Raw genomic sequence first — 17,480 nt, forward strand, 5'->3', positions numbered from 1 at the left:
GTTGTGGAATAGATAGGCACGATTGTAAGCGCAGAGCTCAGGCTGGCTTGGGCCACGTTGTGCGCAGCAGGAGGAATTGACCACTATGTCCGTGATGCTGGACTACTGGTGATGTGCTACTTGAGTATCGAATTATCTGGAGTGTTGAGAATAAGACATACCCCCGATTCTTAGTAGTTGGGCTGGTGTGTTCTTCTGGTACTCATCTGTCCCAAACGCGCCATTAAGCTGAGCTACTACATTTGTCAGAACATAAGTAATCTTTGTATCTAACAATCTATGTGGGATAGTCCTATCTACTCGATCTTGTTACTGAAAGGTGATCCGCTTATGTTGGTCATGTCTTGTCGGAGCGCTTCGCCTGTAGCTTCATTGCATTAGAAATCACGCAATCATTCGGTCAGGAGCCTCTCAACTTTTTCCTAAATTTTCCTCTGGTGAGGCAGCGGAGCCTCTGACTACCCCCGGCCGTGACATGTTGGTCTAGGCTTCTCTTCTATGTGCTCAGGTCATTTATGTCGCGATTGCGGTGCAGATGGTGTGCTCCTAGCAAAGGAGCGAGTCATTCGCAGGCTGCCAGTTGAACTTAAACTGGATTGAGTGACTACTTCTCTCCGTCTGTCGTGTTGCCTACTCCGATGTGAGGTGGAGGACGCTTCTTGCAAGCCTAGCCATGAATGAACACTTCCTTTAGAAGGTTACCCATGTGATTATCGAATTGTGGTCCCAACCGTGATATGCTCGTCCGTGGGCCTAACAGGGAGTGCACGCTTCTCTACGCGCTAAAACAAGGGTATACACTTTCTCGGGGGCCCAGACAGGAGTGTATACTACCAGAACACTTAGTTCCTGGCTGGTCGAAAGGCTACTTGCTGGGATGATGTTAGAGAGGTTCGTCATCTGCCCTTGTCCTACGTTGGGACACCTCACCTAGGGCACGCTGCAAAAGTTGATTCACCAAGGTCATCTGCTGCGCAAAGGCGTTGTTAACTCTATGACTTGTCAAGACAAATGTTTGCCATTTGGGATGGAAAAGCTTAAACGGTATGCGTCTCCTTAAGTAGTGAAAGTGCAATGGACTCCAGGTGCGAAATTTGATTTAAGATATGTCAAATCTACAGAAAATTAGGGTGAAAATACCCTCCGTTCAATCGTCGATCCAAAAATCTGAAGCTGGGACAACTGAACTGGCCTTGGACCGGTCGAGATCACTAGGTGGACCATGAGAGATGGTTGGGCCACAAAAGTGGGCTGAGCCACGTACGGGGCTCATGGGTGTGGTGTAGCCTGGCCTGCTTAGCATTGGGCCAAGGGTGCATTGGGCCGTGCTTTGCGCCTCAACTACTATGGTAGCATCATGGGCTTGTTGGATCTAGGCTACCTAACGCTGTGTTGGCTACCTTGTGACACGAGCCTGGGCTAGTTACTGCAAGTAGTGGCAAAGCTACAGAGAGGCAAGAAGCCCCGACCGTTCCTCCACTCGTTGTAAATCACCATTGAAAGTGAGAATTCCGCCCCTCTACTCTACCAAAATCTTGATTCGTTCTAGTTTGGGAGATACGTTGTGGCGATGAAGTTGTTGTGTTTCTCTTCTTTTATTTTATTTTTTCAAAACACCCAGGCCAAAACTACACCGTTTTGGGCATGGGATGGAAAATTAAATAAATAAAATGCTCGTTTTGTTTTAAAGCTTGATATTAGATCTCCACTATTGAGCCTTTCTCTAATTCTTGCTCTGCTCTCTCTCTCCCTTTCGCTCGGTCTCTCTCTTGAACTCAAAAGCTCAAAATAAGCACCCCACCCATCATCTGATAATCTACTCCATCTCAATCAGGCCAAATTAAGTTGTAGGATGTACGATTGAAAAATAAATTGTTTTCCAGATTTAGAGATTTTGATGGGTTCTTTAATCTTGAACTCTGTTATGTTCTAATTCCAAATCTACTGTTGAATTATATTTGCTCCTAAGTTCAAATATTGTTCTTGTTTTTATTTTTGTTAAATTTATGAATTGAATCTGTTGAAGAATAAGAACCAAATATGTCTAAGAGAATGAAGCGATTTGGCCAATACCCTCTAGTTAATAGTTCTGGTTTTCTGTGGCAAATAGAAATATAGTTTTGGTTTTATTGCTTCACTGACTCACATATGAAACATATTTTTTTTCATTTAATGTTATAATTGGTGGTTGAGACTTGAGAATGGTATCAAACAGTTGGTTTTATTTATCTCAAGGCTTCCTACATCTATAACTCATTCAGCTCTTGGTTGATGGAAAATACATTTTGTAGACTTATCCTTGACGATTGATTATTTGAAACATAGAAAATCTTTTCAATTTTTAGAAAAGGTTATATGGAGATGGTTTTCAAATTTCTGCTCACATTTCAAGAAAACTATATCATTCGAGGGTCTTAAAGATGACATCTTAATGGACGGAGATGCCCATACCCTTTTGGCGTAAATCACTAAAGTTAGCGTTGAATGTTGCAGGTATGGTTCATTGTGTTTCATGTGTTAATTATTCAAGTGCATTCATGTGTTTGTTATTCAAGTCTTGGTTAGTAGCAAACCAAAACTATCTTTCAGCTGGTATGCCTTTCTCCATGTGGTCAATACTCTCTAGTCAGTGAAGCCTATTGAGAATAACAATTCTAGTTTTCTGTGGTAGTCAAATGCAAAAATGATTTGTTTTGGTTTTGTTGTGTGTTTCTTATGCCTCTTGTTGTAAAGAACACTTTCTTTTTACTTAAGTTTTATTTGGACCTCTTAACCTTCTAAATTTCGCCCCTCCCCTCGACAATTCTTGGCTTCGCCATTGACTGCAAGGTGGCAACTGTTTTTGCTTCATGGCCTTGCTGCCATGTAGCCGTCCCACTCCCCACTACCACGGTGGTTGTCTTGGCTGTCGTGGTGGCAAAGTTACTCCTTTGGCTACCGCGTTGAGCTTCGTGGATCATCGTGGTGTGTCTACATCGCAATATCCATCATCTGATCTAGATCTTTGAACATAGGAACTTTCGTTCGTCATGGTTTCCGAATTTCCCATCATTGTATTTTTCTCATACGTCTGTTCAAAGAATTAAAAAAATTCTAGGAAAAAGAACGCATGAAAAATTTATGTATGAATGAGAAATGAGAAACTTTGAATGCTTGAGTCTTCTTCGAGCGTGTGAATCAAATTCTCAATGAAATTACCAATTTGTGGATGCAAATTTCTGCCATCTTCTTCTTTGACGAAAATGCACTTGCAAAATAATAACACCTAAGATTAAGGCCAAAAGCCTCATGCGGCCACGATGAAGAGGCAGGCTTTGGCCGAAGAATCTTCGATGCTAAAGTTAGAATTCTGAAAAAAATGTGTTTAGAAATTTGTGGGTAGCAAATGGCTTAGCATTTTAGCGGGATAAGAGGGGTATTTATAGGAGGGTGGAGAATGGCTGGCCATATATGGTGTTATTTGGAGAATAATTACAAGATATTATGTGAAATAATATCTTGCAATTAACATGACAATTATTCCTAAATTAAATAGGAAGTTTTGGGAGTTAACTTTTGAATAAAATCAATAAGGGATTGATGAGGAGTAATGAGAGGGATTTGAATAAATACCATATTAATCACCTTTGACTCTTCCTTGATTAAGCCGTTATTGTCCGTTGCATGTGCATGGTGATGTGAAATATTCTAACACTCAAATTAAAACCCTATGATTGCAGTATATGAAAGTAGAGATCGTTTTAGGCCGAGGATTAGAAGGGATGCTAATCAACACAATTAAGACTCCGAAACACTAAACTAGACTTTGTAGACTCTAAACTAACTTAAAACACTCAAAATAGCAACAAACACTCAAAAAGACTCAATTTTAGACCTAACAAGTGTTTTGGATGAAAATAAACCTTAACTTGACTCAAAAGACTCAAAGAAAACAGATTTTGACTCAAATAATAAGACTAAATGAAAAAGGGATTGTTTTTGACGAATTTAAAACTTAAAACAAAAACTTTGTAGAAAACACTTTGTAAAAAACGAAATTAGGTGAATTAAATGGGTGAAAGGCTAGTTAGAGGGTCCTTCTCCACACATGATATATGCATATAAACCAATTTCCAGTTATTTTTCCTTTAGACTATGAATGACAACGCCCCAAGTTAGTTGCATCGCACAACTAACCATCAGATTTTCCTTATTTCATTGAATTAGATGGAATACGCATCTAAACCAAATTATCTTTCTCAAATGATAGAGATACATGTCAAAAGTCATTAAGTTCTATGAAAATCATAAGCATTGACAAGGCATTCATCACTATGAAACGCATGAGACTCATACCAAGGATTTACTTAACACGATTGTGACTAGCAACCTCCACTACTTGTGAATATAATTGAATAACTATTACGTGAGACCCCCTTATACTCTAGCATCAAATTCATGCATGCAAATTAAGTGTCGACCCCCAACCCACATACATAAACAAGTTTTACTAACTTAGATACGCAAATCACATTCATGCCTTAAGAAACAATAACTAGACGTAATCAATTCATATAAAACATATAATCTTGGCTTCGAATTCACCTCTAACTAAAAAGAAATTAGTTCCACATGTTCGCAAAACAAAGATAACTAAACTTAAACATTAAAAACAAAGATAGAATACACCTAGAAACACTCCAGGTGGCTCCTCCTTCCTTCCTTGCTGCCAACAATGGGGTTTTGTGTGAATTTAGGCTCTTGAGGTGTGGTGGATGGTGTGGTGTGTATTTTGGGGTAGAGGGTGGTGGTTTTGAGTGTTGTGGCATCATGTATTTATAGGGTGAAGGGGAGGCACAAAATTGGGCTGAAAAGGAGAGGAATTAGGACTCCAAATCACCAAAGAACAAGGACACTTTCAATCAGATTCCAAGGAGGACAAGGAATGGTCCTTGTGGCAGATTCTAGAACTTCTAGAAGGGTTACATGTGGCATAAACTTAATGCACGAAAATAGGGCTTATAGAACTTGATATTTAGGTGATTTAATGTGAAAAGGAGTCCTCTTTGAAGTTGGGATTACGGTAGGAAAAGATTAGGATAGGATAAGATAAGATAAGGTTGGATAAGGTTTGGATAAGATAAGGAAATTTGGATAAGGTTCCTTATTTCTTGCTCTTTCCTTATCTTCTTTGCATTTGGACTTCTTGCTCCAGATTTTTACCCTTTCCTAGCTTCTCTTGACGTCAATTTCATCCATCCACATTGCTCCATAGTTAAGCTATCCAATCCATGCCCAAAACTACTCCAAATAGCCTCAAAATGCACTTTCTTGCTCCTTTTGCCATTAGGACCTAAAAACATACAAAAATAGCTTAAAAGACTAAAATAGATAGTAATTAACTAACTAAATGCAAGGAAACAACATAACTAAGTAGCATAAATATGCTCCTATCACGTGGGAATCCCGGTGTGCCTCGAGGGTAATTTTATCCTTTTTACCCAAAAGTCTATGTGTCACCTCCATAATTTTTTAGATTATTTTTTGCTCCACAGTCAATTTAGAAACATGCTAGGTAATCCATCCATATATCAGAAAGATAGAAATAAAAGACATCACTCATGGAGAAAACTTGTTTAGAACAGTTACAAATGCACAAAATCAAATATGCAAACTGACTTGTAAACATTTTCGGGTCTTTATCAAACACTTGATGGATCTAGTGGAAATCGCTTGGAATTTTTTCATATTTACATATAACTGTAACGTTGGTTGCAGCCAAATGAACAACACAATAGGACCAAGTAACTTTATGTTTGAGACGTATAAATATCACATTCGGAGAAAACTTGATTTGAACTCTTATAAATGCACAAAATTACATATGCAAACTTAAAGGAACAAAGAAAAGAATTACTTATAAAAAAATTTGAAAGTCTTTATCAAGCCCTGTTTACATTTTCTTAAATTATTTAGTTACTATATGGTAAGAAATAAAATTTGTCACTTAGTACTACGGTCTAGTAGTATTCCTCTTCGTTTATAAGTGAGAGGTCTTAGGTTCGATTCTTGCTAAAGGCGAATTTGAATCACATTATTCTTCTTCTCTTAGTGTAGATAATATCGTTTGTTCAAAATAAAATAAAATAAAATATAAATAATTATGAGAATAATAGTTCAACAACACTCACTTCATAAATAAGTATACATTTGCACAGCCCTTTATCCAAAGGGATCCTCGTTTTTGGATAACATGGGGACTAGTTGTAGGGTCCATTCCACGTTGAATTTCAATTATCTGAACCATCTATTTTGTAAGTCTCTATTTATAGATCATCCTTGTAAAAATTCAATTTAATCCAAAACCATTTGTCTATTTAATTATCACGATAAAATTTCATTGTTACTTATAGAACAAAATGTTCGTCAATTTCTTTGAACTTAATTAGATGTCTCAAATATTTCCAATTTGGCTAATATTTTGTAAAAATGATCTATGATGTCCAACTTGAAAAATAGACAGTTCGGATCGTTAAAGTTCAAGGTGGAGTGGACCTCACAACTAATCCTCATTTCCTTCTAAAAATGAAGATCATTTCCTTTAAAGACTTTCCGATATTTGCATTCAAACAAAATACAGAGGATAGAGTCATTTAGTAGATCTACTAATTTTGAGACACAAAGAGAAATAATTACATCATTTTTCTATGCACGACGGATGGTAAATATGGCTCATAAATAGTTTAAACCTTTGAATAAATGAAAATGCTTAGGAAAATCAAATTTAGGAGAAAACCTTACCGGTACCAGGGGAAAGAACGAATGTTTCCCCTTAGAGCAACTCCACCCCTAAAGACTTTGCGCCAGCACCCAGCCCATTTATCCACTTAATTGAACAGTAATAGACCCAATGAACAGTAATAGGCCAAAGCATCTCCACCCCAAAAAAAATGTACTGGCACCCAGTCTAAAAATGCGCTAGCACAAACGATCTTCACCCCTACAAAATGCACTGGCACCCAGTCCATTTAAAATATTAAATAATTTTTTTATAAAATAATAAAAAAATAGTTTTAATTTCGGATAGGATTTTTAACCAATCTTGTCACGCCACATGTCATTATCCGAACGTACTATTTTTTGAATAGATTTCCGCTAAAATTTTCAACAAATCCCGACAACCCACGTGTCACTTCCTATTTACAATAATTTAGGCAAGATTTCGATAAGATTTTTAACTAATCTCGTCACGCCACGTGTCATTATCCGAACGTACTATTTTTTTAATAGATTTCCGCTAAGATTTTCAACCAATCCCGACACGCCACGTGTCACTTCCTATTTACAATAATCTAGCCAAGATTTCGATAAGATTTTCAACCAATCACGTAGTGCCACGTGGCATTGTCCAGAACCTCATCTTCTTTTTTTTTTGTCCATATAAACCCTACATCCCTACATCCATCCTCACACTAAACTCAATCCTTTTTTTTAGCTCAAAATTCTTCTTTATCGTTTTCAAATCTTGAGTTCTTACAATGTCTTCTTCAAGGAGAGCGTATAAACAGTTGCAAGAGCAGCAGAAAAGGTTGTTGGCACAACAGGAAGAATTGGTCAATCTTGACCAAGGTGGAGGTGGAGATGAGGCCTTCGCAATGGAGGAGGATGAGGATGATCACCATAGAAGGCGAAGGGCCTCACATTCCCGCCGTATCATGGAAGCTATGGGTCAGATAGCCAAACCCAGACGTGCGGCAAACATCGATAGAAGAAGGGAAAGACGAGGTAAAGATCTCTTGGAAGATTATTTTATTCCCAACAGCGTTTTCCCTGATCATGTTTTTAGACGTCGTTTTAGAATGCAACGAAGTTTGTTCGCTAAAATCATGAGTGATGTTTGCAACCATGATCCATATTTTGTGCAAAAAAAGGATGCTTTTCATGTTCTAGGTCTTCTTCCTGAGCAAAAAATTACGGCTGCCTTGCGAATGCTTGCATATGGAGCATCTGCAAATCAAGTGGATGAGATCGCAAGGATGGGAAAAACAACAGTTCTGGAGTCCCTGATGCGGTTTTGCTCTACAATTGAAGCCCTCTACACCAATGAGTACCTTCGGCAACCCACGACAAGGGACATGCGAAGGCTTCTGAGGAAGGGTGAGATGCGAGGCTTCCCTGGCATGATTGGAAGCATCGACTGCATGCACTGGACATGGAAAAAATGTCCAAGTGCGCGGCAATGAGCTTATGGCGACAGAAAAGGAGCCAAAAGCATCATTCTGGAAGCGGTGGCTTCTTTTGATACATGGATTTGGCATGCTTTTTTTGGTGTTCCAGGAGCTCAGAATGACCTAAATGTCTTTGCCCAATCTCCAGTGTTTGACGAACTGCTACAAGGAAATGGGCCGAGATGCACATATTGGGTTAATGGTAATAAATACGAGGGACCATACTACCTTGCAGATGGTATTTACCGAAGGTGGTCAACATTTGTCAAAACAGTGCCACACCCGTAGAGTGAAAAAGAGAAACACTTTGCAAAGTGTCAAGAAGGGTGTAGGAAGGATGTCGAGCGTTGTTTTGGTATCCTGCAAGCTCGTTGGGCCATTGTCAGGGCTGCAGCTAGAATGTTTGATGTCGAGGCTCTTCGATCCATCATGATGACGTGTATTATTCTCCACAACATGATTGTTGAAGACGAGTATGATTATGATGCCATCGATGAATACAAGCCGGATCCGATGAACAACTCAAGAACATAAATCTACTATGCTCATGACCGGACCGAAGATCCCGTGCAACACGAGCCGTTGGAACGGGATGGACGTTACAATGAATTGATCGTTCAACGATACACTTCATTGCAAGGGCCATACTGGCACATAACCCGCCAGAATGACTTGATTGACCATCAGTGGAGATTGCACGAAGGCGAAGATAATTAAAATAAGGCTTGTGGTTGAAGAATAAAGTGTATTGTTTTTTAAGTAATCTTATTTAGTGTGTTTGTTTTTTTTTTAAGTTTAAATGGTGAGGTTATGTAATTTTATTTGGTGTTTTTTTTTTTAAATGTTTATTTGGTGAGTTTATGTAATCTTATTCAAATATTTAAATAAAGTACAAAAATTACATAAGAAATTAAATAAAGTTCTAAAAATAAATAAGAAATTACATAAGAAATTAAATAAAGTTCTTAAGAAATTACATAAGAAATTAAATAAAGTTCTAAAAGTAAATAAGAAATTACATAAGAAATTAAATAAAGTTCTAAAAGTAAATATGAAATTACATAAGAAATTAAATAAAGTTCTAAAAATAAATAAGAAATAAGAAATTACATAAATAAAGTTCTAAAAATAAATAAATAAAGTTCTAAAAGTAAATAAGAAATTACATAAGAAATTAAATAAAGTCTGTGGAGTTAGGATATGTGGTGCTAGGATCTTGGTTGCTAGGATTTCTGTAGCTGGAACCCCCTTGACTTGTTTCGGCATCTCTTGCACGCCTCCTTCGCACATCTCTTTTTTCTGATGTCCAAAAATATTTTGAATTCGGAGACAGTCCTACTAGAGACTTGTTCATAGTGTCACGATCTGCTTGTGCCATCCTTTCTTTTCTAAGCATCTCATTCTCTCGATGAAGTGCTTCTCTAATCATCTCGTTCTCTCGATTAACTATTTCTCTTTGTCTCTCAGCCGCCGCATCACGAGCCTCAGTAGCTACAATAATTGCTGCCATAGCAGTAGCTTTTTCCTCATCTCTAGCCTTTTCCCATGCCATGTTCAGTTCACCTTGACGAGTAAGTTCCTCCATATATTTAGTGGAGTCATTTTTGGAAGAACTACCTTTTTTCTTTGATGCCTTTTTACCTTGAGGCTTGAGGGACTGACGAGTCGGTTGGGTCTCTGGCACTTGTTCAGGCGTCCCTTCCGTGTCTTCAAATGTGTTGGCTTCTTGTTCAGTTGTGTCTGCTTCTGGCGAACTGTGTAGACCCATACCGTGCATGACAACTTCTGGACCGGTTGCCACAATTTTGTATCTAGGGCAATCTTTGACAATTTGCCAACATTCCTATTTGTTGAATGATTTGTTATGGTTCTTTGCATTGTAGAATGCTTGTGCTTGTAGTGTCTATAAAAATGTGGGATAAGATAGAATTAAAAAATACGGGTGTAACACAAATAAATAAATTAAAATATTGATGGACGTGGAATGCATATAAATTACATAAGAAATTACATAGAAATTACATAAAATATTGATGGGCGTGGAATGCATATTACATAAAAATTACATAAGAAATTAAATAAATTAAAATATTGATGTGGGTGGAATGCATATAAATAAATAAAAATATTGTTACCTCATCCGCTAAACTTGTCCCACTACGCAGATTACCAGAAGCATGAGAGAGGGCGTTTTTCCAACAAGTAAAGGATGCGTTGAGTTTTTTCCAACGACCTTGAAGACCTTGACTAGATCTAGCATCTTTTCCATGTACATCGCAAAACGATTTCGTAATTTTACTCCACATTTCTCGCTTATCCATCTCATTACCCGTAATCGAATCATGAGTAGTGCGAACCCAACATTCACACAACGTAACATCTTCACTGAGCTTCCACGAAGTCATTTTTTTCTCTCAAAGTGTACAAAATATTCAAATGTAGAAAGTGTAGAAAATATTGAAATGTGGTGTAAGGTGGAAGATGAGGGTTAGGTATTTATAGAAAAAATAATAATAATTTTTTAAAATTTTTCTGTATTTTTTAAAAAAAATTTGACAATTTTTAATTAATTTTTAATAAATTTTAATGTTGTAATTAATCTGGACCATTGGATTTGAAAAATAATCAAATCCAACAGCCAGCACGCTGCCACGTGGCCAACAGTCAAATTTCTGACCGTTGGGCCTTTTTTTTTTTTTTTTTTTTAATTTTTGGTGAAAAAAACGTGGACCGTTGATCTGTGATCGGACGGTCCAATTTAAAAGTGAAATTTAAATTTTTTTTACCGTTGGAAATCCAACGGCCTACAAAAACTAGCCGTTGGAAATCCAACGACTCTGAGCATGGCCACGTGGCTCTCACCGGATCGAACCCACTTGCGCTAACACGCGGGGCCCGCGCGCTGCAGCGCTGTCGGCTACTCTCGCCCAGGAGCGCGTGTTGTGCACGCGCCAGGGAAATGGACCAGCTTCTGGGTCTGTCCGAAATGGGTTGGGCTGCTGCCTGGCTTGGGCTAGGTGCCAACCTGTTTTGCGGGCTGGAGGTGATGGACAGGGTCCCAATCTATTTTTTTCACTTGATGCCGGTCCAAATGCCTTGGGCTGGAACTGCTCTTAAAGGCTGCACTGCCCAAGAAGTAAATTCATTACTTGAAAGAAAAAAAAATAAAAATGAAAAATTCATGATGATTAAAGTACATTCAGCCCACACAGTACTACGATCTGATGGTATTGTAAGTGAGAAGTTTTAGGTTTGAATCTTGTGGATGACGAATTCGATAACAAATTAGGTTGTCTATTGTATGGCTTAACTAATCTATTCCTTTTCATAGTGTAAAATATATCGTTGTCCTAAAAAAAAAAAAAAGTACATTCACAAATTAATTCATGGATCACGATTTGGACTTACTTTTTTGGCAATATCTTGCGGTGAAGAAGAGATCCGGAGGTACTGTAGCAGGTACCCACCACCAACGGAAGTGAAGGTAGAGGACGAGGTGGTGCTAAATCCAAATCCGGTTCCGAGTCGAATAAATTTTGTTTTTGTTTGAGGGATCGTCCATTTTGGAAAGAATGAAAGAAATAGGATGGAATGATCAATGAACAAGGTAGGGTTCCGGTTTGAGTAGAAAAGACATTATAAGAACTCAAGATTTATAACGTATGAAGAATGATTTGGAAAGACTTTGAATTTGGTGTATGAATTTAGGTTTGATGTAAGGTTTATAAGCAGAAAAAAGAAATGATGAGGTTCTAGATAATGTCTGTGGCACATCGTAATTGGTTGAAAATCTTAACGACAATTTATCCACAAGAAATCTGAATAAATAGTGACATGTGGCATGACAGGATTGGTTAAAATCTTATCGGAAATCTATCGACAAAATTTTTACAGAATCATAACACGTGGTGTTACGGGATTGGTTAAAATCTACTCTAAAATCTATTCACAAAAATTGTAATTTTATATAATGACACGTGGTATGGCGAGATTGGTTAAAAATCCAATCCAAAATTAAACATAAAATTATCGTTTATTATTTTATAAAAAAAATAAGGTTGAGTTTGTGTAAATCAATAAAAAGTTAGAATATTAATAAGGGTTTTATCATAAATGGTCCCTGACCATCAAAATGGTTCCTGAAATTGCAAATCAATCAATGTAGTCCTTCAAAATAGCTGTAACAAATCAATGTGGTCCTTCTGCCACAATTCTGTTAAAAATTATGTTAAATGTTGATGTGGCACATAAATGGGCCCCACAAGATTTACAAGTTTTTGTCATAAATAGTCTCTGAAATTGACCTACACCATCAAGATAAAATTGAAAATCGATAAATGTAGTCTTTGTAAATAGGTGTCGCAAATCAATATGATCCTTCCACCACAATTCTGTAAGATTTTTTGTTATGTGCTGATGTGGGTTTAATAATTAGTTAAAAAAAGTTGTCTAAATAATAGGACCTACTCCGAAGAGAGATCCTATTATTTAGTTATGTGTTGATGTGGGTTTAATAAGATTTTTGTTATGTGCTGATGTGGGTTTACATTTTTACACAATAGAATTTTTTTTCTTATAGTAGGACCTACTCCGAAGAGAGATCCCTTCCATAAATTCTCAAAGGCACAAGACTTAACCAAGGCCCAAGAGGGGGTTTGGAAATAGTTTTCAATCAACAATAGACACACCTCGATTATAACCTCATTATCTCAAGGCACACATCACCGTTCTTTGAGTCACCAAACCACCAGGGAAACGCCGAACAAGCTCTCCAAAATTAAGGTTGTGAGGATGTTGATCGCTTAAATGTTAAGGGTAATGTTCTAGAAGTCGTTGCCAATCAGTCAAGCTGTCACCAAAGATGATCTCGATCTAGGTTCAATTTGGTGAAGGGTGTCGAAGTGTGTAAAGATGGGTGTATTGAGATCTTTTTTAGGGAATAAACAGCAAATGCGGTAGAGGAATGTGGACTGGGTTTTTGGGTTCATAACTTTTTATTAACTATTAAATTATTAAACTTATTTGTAATTTTTTTAATTTAGTTAGACTTGTGTGGTCCATTTATGCCTCACATCAGCACATAACAAAATTTTTGACAAAATTGTGGCAGAATGACTACATTGATTTGGGCACTTACTTATGAAGTGGTAAAAACTAACACACAAATTAAACCATTTTTAGACAGTTGTAGCATGAGCAAGTAGGGATCGTTGTAGGCCGAGGATTAGAAGGGATGCTAATCAATACAAATTAGACTTAAAAACTGAAAACTAGGCTAAACTGACACAAAACAATAAGGGGGGAGGTTTTTTGGACGAATTCTGACTTAAAACCAAGTAAATTGAAGAAACAAATTAAGTTTGGTATGAAAATTGGGTGAAAGGCTAGCTAGAGGATTCTTCTCCACACATGAACCATATGCATACAAATCGATTTCCAGTTATTATGTATTAATCAAAGAGCTTATCAAACTTCCACCCATGTTGGTAACTTTCTTTAACAGTAATGCAATTAAAAACCAAATCCTCATCATTGTGTTGGAAGGTACCCAAAAATACACACAAGCAACAAAAACGACTCTTTTTGGTATTTTTCTCAAAATTTTTCGATTTTTTTTCAAATACTTTTTTTTTTTCAAAATTTTCGAATTTTGACTTTAAAACACAATAAAAAACACTTAAAAAACAATGAGTAACAATGATAGGAGCATACTTATGCAACTTAGTTAGTTTAATTCCTTGCATTTATGTTGTTAGTTCCTAGTTATTTTAGTATATTTAAGCTATTTTCGTGTGTTTGTAGTTCCAAAGGGCTAAATTGTGAATGCAATTTACTTAACCATTTGATTAAGAACTTATTCTTGTATGTTGATTAAGGAGGCCTACTTAGTTTGCATGCTTGAATTTGATGCTAGAATATAAGGGAGTTTCACATAATCGTTACAAACTTATATTCACAAGTAGTAAAGGTTGCTTGTCACAATCATGTTAAGTTAAATTCCTTGCATGAGTATCATGATGTCATAGTTACGAATGCCTCGTCAATGCTTATGATTTTCACGAAGCTTAATGATCTTTGCTTGTGTCTCTATTATGCAGTTCATGTAGGGAACTTGGGAAGAATAATTTGGTTGCCGATGCGTTGTCCATCCAATTCAATGACTTAAGGAAAATCTGAGGGTTAATTAGTGATGTCACGGTTAATCTGGGGTGTTGAAATTCATGGTTTATTGTAAAAGCAATTGGAAATCAATTTGTATGCAAGTGTGTCAAGTGTGGAAAAGGACCCCTTAGCTAGCTTATCACCCATCCATTCACCCAATTTCATGCCAAACTTTGTTTAAGTCTTTAAGTTACTTGTTTTTACTTTAAATTCGTCAAAAACCCAATCCCCTTTACTTTGTGTGTCAAATTAGTTAGAATCTGTCCTAGTTTGTGCTTTTGAGTGCTTTAAGTCATAATCAATTCAATTTTTGTCCAAAGTAAGTCCTAGTGTCTAGTTTGAGTCTTTTTTATTGTTTTGTGCTATTTTGAGTCTCTTTAGTTTGTTTTGAGTCATATAAGTCTAGTTAAGTGTTTTTAAGCCTAGTTTTGTATTTTTTGAGTCAGTTTTTAGTAGATTAGCAATCCCTCTTAATCCCCAGCCTAGAACGATCTCTACTTGCATCTTTACTACAATTGTCAACAAGAGGGTTTAATTTGAGTGCTAGTTTATAACACATCAAACAACATTGGAAGTGATAGGTGATGTAATTCAAAGATAAGTCATGAAAAGCAATCTGTTTACCCCCTCACACTTAAACTAAACATTGTCCTCAATGTTTCAAAAATAAACTCAATCAAGAAAGCCACAAAGAAACAACTAGGAAACAAGGCAATCATGGCAAAGTAAAAACAATAAAGAGAAGGGTAAAAGAACGCAAATTTGGTTGTAGGAGCCGGAGATTCCAAAGTCTCTTTAGTTGAACACGTTGGTTGCCTCACAATAAGCGCTTGCTTTAACGTCTTACAGCCGGACGATACCTCCATTTAAGCTTTACTAGAACCAACAGCATGGAGGGGTACATCCTCCACGACATGCTCCTCAAAACTTCCATGCATTGGATTTATGAACGGAAGGGGATAGTGATCCTTCCTGATTGTGGGGTTAAGCTTCTTAAAGTCAATGTAATCTCTCCCACCAGCTTGGATTTGATTGGGCACTTGAACCAAAGAAGGTAACAACCTATTAGTTGAAATGGGAATTGGAATAGGAATAGGTGGCTCACTGATGTACTGTGATGAAGACTCAAAAGTAGCAGCACTGTCAACAATTTCAAAGGTGGTGCTCTCGATCTTGGGTGCTTTGAGGGCAGTGGCTTGTCCCATGTGATCCACTCCAATTCCCTTTTCAATGGTGGTTCTAAATAAATCCTTCTTGATAGGTGCTGAACATTCCTGCCCTATATTTTCAATCACATTAATGGAAAAACAAGAATGAACATCATTAGGATACTTAACAGATTCAGAAACATTAAAATTAATCATATTACCATCGAACTTCGTAGTTAACGTTTCCTTGGACACATCAATCTTGGTTTAGGCTGCTTTCATGGACACATCAATCTTGGATTGGGTTGTTTTCATGAAAGGTCTTCCGAGTAAGATTGGTAATGGTGCAGAGTGGGCTGAATCCTCCATCTCAAGCACATAAAAATCTGCTGGAAAAATCAAATGGCCTACCTGCACCAAAACATCTTCCAAAACTCCTTTCAAATATGCATTAGATCGATCAGCCAATTGAATAATGACACCATCATTTTTAAGCTCTCCTAGATTCATAGATGCATAAACGGGAAATGGTATGACATTAATGGAAGCACCTAAATCTAGCATAGCATGTTCAAACCTTGTATTACCAATAACACAAGGGATAGTGAAACTACCTGGATCTTTGCATTATGTGGCAGCTTTCTTTGCAAAACTACAGAGACATTTTCACTTACATGTATAACCTCCTTCTCCAGAATCCGTTTCTTTGTTGTACAAAGCTTCTTCAAAAACTTAGCATACTTCAAAACTTGCTTTATTGCATCAAGAAGTGGGATATTAACTTGTACCTTTATGAAGGTTTCTAAGATATCTTTTTCACTCTCTTCTTTCTTTGATTGCATAAATCTACGAGGAAGAGGCACATTTGGTGGAATAGGGTTAGAAGGAATTTGATTCGAAACAACCTTAAATGAGTAGGATTGCGTGGGATTCTTAGGGGTTTGCGGCAAGGGTTGTTCTTCCCTTGTCGTGGCTCTATCCTCCTCCTCTTCTTCTTGCAGCAGCTTTTCGTCCTCTATTTGGCTTTTTTTGGATGATTTTGGTTTGGTTCCAATCACCTTGCCACTTCTTAATGTGATAGCTTTAGCGGTTTCAAAGCCTTCCTTTGGATTGACAACGGTTGAACTAGGTAGTTTGCCTTGTTCTTGTTCCATGAATTTTGCCATCTGCCCTATTTGATTCTTCAATTCACCCACCTCCTTGGTTTGATTTTGTAAGCCATGCGTCAAAGAAGTTAGTACTTGAAGAATTTTATCATTATCCATTAACGAACCTGAATTTGGTTGGGCAGATGGTGGGTGAGGCTGTGATGGTGCAAATGGCCTTTGATAGAGCCGAGGAGGTGGTTGTATATATCCGCCTTGTTGAGTTTGAAGTTCCCTCCACTCCATATTTGGATGATCTCTCCGGCTCGGATTGTAGGTGTTGGAGAATAGGTCATTCCTTGGTTGATTTTGGGCTTGATAACCTATGACATTGGCACTTTCCCATCCCCCATTCTTTATCAATTTAGGAAATTGATCAGTGGGGTGTCCTTGCATAGAGCACATGCCACAAGCACTTGTTCCTTGCACCTTGGATCCTTCAACAACCTGTGATAAAAGAACAGAGAGATTAGCCATTTGGGATTGCAATTTTGAAATAGCACTTACCTCATTAACTTGATTGTGCAGTGGGGGGTCTCTTTGTCCAACTCCTTCGTATTGTTATGCGTTCAAGGCTCGATTTGCTATTAAGATCTTTGCAGCAACTGGTGTTTTGTCAACCAAAGCACCTCTTGCCTTGAGCCACTCTAGGGTATTAAATGCAAAGAAGGACGACATTGTCCAATCCCGAGGCTGAAAGTTCCTTAATTGTTAGATTGTCTACAGCTATGTCTTGTTCCTCTTCCTCTTCCTCTTCCTCTTCTTCAAATTCGGATTCAGAACTAGAACTAGGTGGATTGGGTTCTGGCTGCTTCCTT

This window comes from Pyrus communis, chromosome 16 (genome assembly GCF_963583255.1).
Source record: "Pyrus communis chromosome 16, drPyrComm1.1, whole genome shotgun sequence".
Classification (NCBI taxonomy): Eukaryota; Viridiplantae; Streptophyta; class Magnoliopsida; order Rosales; family Rosaceae; genus Pyrus; species Pyrus communis.